The sequence below is a fragment of the Triticum aestivum genome, chromosome 5B (genome assembly GCF_018294505.1).
Source record: "Triticum aestivum cultivar Chinese Spring chromosome 5B, IWGSC CS RefSeq v2.1, whole genome shotgun sequence".
Taxonomy (NCBI): Eukaryota; Viridiplantae; Streptophyta; class Magnoliopsida; order Poales; family Poaceae; genus Triticum; species Triticum aestivum.
The window spans coordinates 260,101,035-260,105,702 of NC_057807.1; positions in this window are offsets into that span (position 1 = coordinate 260,101,035).

The window sequence follows — 4,668 nt, forward strand, 5'->3', positions numbered from 1 at the left end:
CGCCCCGAGCCCCATCTCCCCCGTGCTGCGCCGCCCAGCTCCCCTCCTCGACGCCGGCCATCGCCGGAGTCCGCGCCGACCTCGCCGGCGTCATCCTCCGTCGCCGGATCTGGAGTTGGACCAGATCCACCAGGCCACCGAACCAAACAGCACCCGCGCCCCAGATCCCCCCGTCCTGGATATCCTCGTCCCGTTGACTTTCGGAGGGTATAAATTCCACTAAGTCCCAGATTTCTATCATTATCATGTCATGTTCATCACATTGTATCTCTGCATCCGTAGCTCCGTTTCGTGCGCGTAATATGTCAAATTGTTCGTCTCAACGAGTACATCATTTCATTCCATTGCATCATTTTCATTTGAGCTTGTCTTGATGCCAGAAATGCTGTTGGAAGAGTGCATATTGATGTTAACCTGCTAAAACTGTTATAACTTGCTCATTTGTCATTTTTGCCATGATTAATGTGTGCATCCTATGAGGTTGATGTCTACATGTGTTTTGATCTATGCCATGCCATCTTTCCAGAGGTGCCATCCATGTATTTTTGTGACTTGTGTAGTGAGTGCATCGAGCTTGTTAAGGAGGGTACTTGCTGTTGCTGTTTTGCTAGATAGATTCTGTTATTTTGTGATGCCATGTTAACATGTTGCTACTAATCATTCTATGCATAATCTGGAGATGTTCTATAAACATGTTTTGATCTACATGGCATACTCTAACCATCCATGCCTCTGGTTGCATTTATAGCTTGCTGTAGATTGTTCATATCTTGCTCCAAAGTTGCTTCATAATGTTGCTGTCAGCCTGTTAACATTAAGTTCACTTGTTCCCATGTGTTTTGCTAGTGTTCCATGCACCCTATGACCATGCTCTTGCCATGCTTAGCTTCATAAACATGTCTTCTTACTGTTGGTTGCCTTGCCATGCCATGTATTGCTCTGTGATGAGTGATTCAGGCTCACCAACATGCCTACTTATTGTTGTTCCTGCCATGTATGAATCTGTAATATAACTTGCCATGTTTACATGGGTGCCATCATATCTTCTGATCCTTTTTGGCTCATGGTCAGTAAGGGACTTTTGATCTATGCAATTAGTAGATTCATGCCATGCCTTTGTTTCCCATGATAAGTTCCTGTAACATGTTGTTTGATAGCTCTAAACATTACAACCTGATGTTATTCCTGCTAAGTCTGAAACTGTTATTATTTGCAATCTTACCATGTGTTTTTGAGCATGATCTAGTGATTTCTGGAGATAGCTCAGTGTTCATGTTTTGTTATGCTTTACCTGTACTTCATTCCCATGCCTTTTGTTATTTCGTTGGGATGCTGTAGCATGTTGTTTTGGTGCTTGCAATATGCCTAGTTGCTGTAATGGACAGATTGTTGCTATGACTTGTATAGTGTAAGTGTTGCACCGTTGCTCCGTTTTGAGTGTGCTTCATATGAAACTTGCTTGATTTTGCATGTAGTTCCATATTATCATGTTGCATCCATATTTTGAGGTGTTTGCTTGATGTTTGGGTGCATTTTGCATCAATGCCATGCTTAACTTGTTTTGCTCATATCTTCTAGGCCGTAACTCCGAATCTAATGAACTTTATATGTAACTTGACTAGAATTTTGTGTAGATCATCTTGGTGCATCTTAACTTGCTGTTTAACTACTTTAACTTAAGGTTTATTCAGTTCTGGTCCCATTTCGAAATTTGCATATGAGGACTTACCGGAATTGTTATATGTTGTTTCCGGCTTCATTTAAACTTGCCTTGATGTGTTGTTCTTGTTTGCATCATCTCTTGCCATGAGTAGCCTCATCTAGCTTTGTCATGCATCATGCTTGTTGTGCATCATGTCTTGACTATGTGTGGTGTGTTTACTATGTTGTGTACTTCTTCTCGATAGTTCCTGTTTCGTTGCAATCGTGAGGATTCGTTCATCTGCGCTCGGTTCGTCTTCGTGGCTTCATCTTCTTCATGGACTCGTTCTTCTTCCTTGCGGGATTTCAGGCAAGATGACCGCTACCCTGGATCTCACTACTATCATTGCTATGCTAGTTGCTTCGTTCTATCGCTATGTTGCGTTACCTATCATTTGCTCTTCAAGCCTCCCAAATTGCCATGAACCTCTAACCTTTGACACTCTTCCTAGCAAACCGTTGTTTGGCTATGTTACCGCTTTGCGCAGTCCTCTTATAGCGTTGCTAGTTGCAGGTGAAGTTGAAGATTGCTCCATGGTGGACAGGGTTATGTTGGGATATCACAATATCTCTTATATTATTAATGCATCTATATATTTGGTAAAGGGTGGAAGGCTCGGCCTTATGCCTGGTGTTTTGTTCCACTCTTGCCGCCCTAGTTTCCGTCATACCGGTGTTATGTTCCCGGATTTTGCGTTCCTAACGCGGTCGGGTGATTTATGGGACCCCACTGACAGTTCGCTTTGAATAAAACTTGTCCAGCAAGGCCCAACCTTGGTTTTACCATTTGCCTCACCACCACCTACCTTTTCCCTTGGGAGTAATTAACCCAAGGGTCATCTTTATTTTAGCCCCCCCAGGCCAGTGCTTGTCTAAGTGTTGGTCCGAACTGAGCAGCCTGCGGGGCCACCTCGGGGAAATAAGAAGTCTGGTTTTACTCGTAGCTTGACTTATCCGGTGTTGCCCTGAGAATGAGATATGTGCAGCTCCTATCGGGATTGTCGGCGCATCGGGCGGCTTTGCTGGTCTTGTTTTACCATTGTCGAAATGTCTTGTAAACCGGGATTCCAAGACTGATCGGGTCTTCCTGGGAGAAGGAATATCCTTCGTTGATCGCGAGAGCTTATCATGGGCTAAGTTGGGACACCCCTGCAGGGTATAAACTTTCGAGAGTCGTGCCTGCGGTTATGTGGCAGATGGGAATTTGTTAATGTCCGGTTGTAGATAACTGACACCAGATCCGAATTAAAACGCATCAACCGCATGTGTAGCCGTGATGGTCTCTTCTCGGCGGAGTCCGGGAAGTGAACACGGTCTTTGGGTTATGTTTGACATAAGTAGGTGTTCAGGATCACCTCTTGATCATTGCTAGCTTCACGACCGTTCCTTTGCTTCTCTTCTCGCTCTCATTTGCGTATGTTAGCCACCATACTTGCTTAGCCGCTACTGCAACCTCACCACTTTACCCCTTCCTTTCCCATTAAGCTTTGCTAGTCTTGATACCCATGGTAATGGGATTGCTGAGTTCTCGTGGCTCACAGATTACTACAACAACAGTTGCAGGTAGAGGTTATGCGATGATCATGACGCGAGAGCAATGTTTGCTTGTTTTGGAGTTCTTCTTCTGCCTCTTCGATCAGGGGATAGGTTCCAGGTCGGCAGCCTGGGCTAGCAGGGTGGATTTTGTTTGAGTTTCTGTTTATGTATCATCCGTAGTCGGATGTTGATCTGTTGTATGATGATGTTGTATTCGTGTGGCATTGTATGCCTTTTGTATGTATCCCCACTATTATGTAATGTTGATGTAATGATATCCACCTTGCAAAAGCGTTCCAATATGCGGGTCTATCCTTGGTGGGACCTTCGAGTTCCTTTTGGATAGGGTCGCATATTGGGCGTGACAAGTTGGTATCAGAGCCACGACCGACCCTAGGAGCCCCCTTGATTGATCGTGTAGTTTGGTCGTTGTTGAGTCTAGAAGAAAACGGTTTTCTGAGTCTAGTTATATCGGAGAGTAGGAATTCTTTTTACTGCTCTGCCCCTTCGTCGCTCTGGGGAGGAATCTTGACGTAGGTGTTTTGAATTACTCCTCTTCCCCTTCAAATTTTCTTTAGGTTCACGCAGTTGGGTTTCCGGTAGTTGTTTCCTCAGCTCTTTTTGTCCGGCGCATTCCTCGTCAAGCTATTTCGAACCTCTCTCTCTTTGGGAGATCAATCCTTAGCTCTTTTCGATCGATGTTGTTTCCCTGTCCGAAGTTGTCCTTGTTTTTACCACCCGCCCTCCCTTCTTCTTCTCTAAGCCGGAGTCCGTAATCGAGTATCCATCCTACTCGTGCGAAGTCTTTGCTTTCTTTCCTCAATTATTTCAACCGGTGTTTTCTCTTCAAGATATTCGTCGGTTTCCCCTTCCAAGTTGTCTTTGTTTTCCCGCCCTCCCACCCTCTTCTTCCCGGAGCCTGAGTCTTTTTTGAGAATCAATTTCATTCGTGCGGAGCCTCTTCAGTCTTTCGTCAATTATTTCAACCGGTGAATTCTCGTCTCGTTCGTCATTCTTCATCTCTTTTCTTTTTCGGTGGATTCAATTCTAGTTTTCGGTGTTGATTGTATTCTTTTCCTCGGATCAAGAGTTTTTTCCCTGCTTGTTTGCCTCTCATCATTCAATCATTCTGGAGTTCGGAAGACATCTTAGGAGATTCGTCTATGTTCCAATTAATTCGAGGTTGTCACCTCATTCAAATATTTTAATCATTCCGGTGCATCATCTATCTGTTCAACATCCCTTTCCAATGGTGTTATCTCTTTAGTGGGCCCTAACCCACAGGTCTTTTCCCAGGATCTTACCTGACTCTTCTAATTCCCCCGGAGCTATTCTCAAATTCTTTTCAAGTGTGACGTAAGAATGGATTTCATCAGTCAGATGCTTTTCCAAGATCTTTGTCAAATCATTTTCATGGTTGCCTCAACCTCT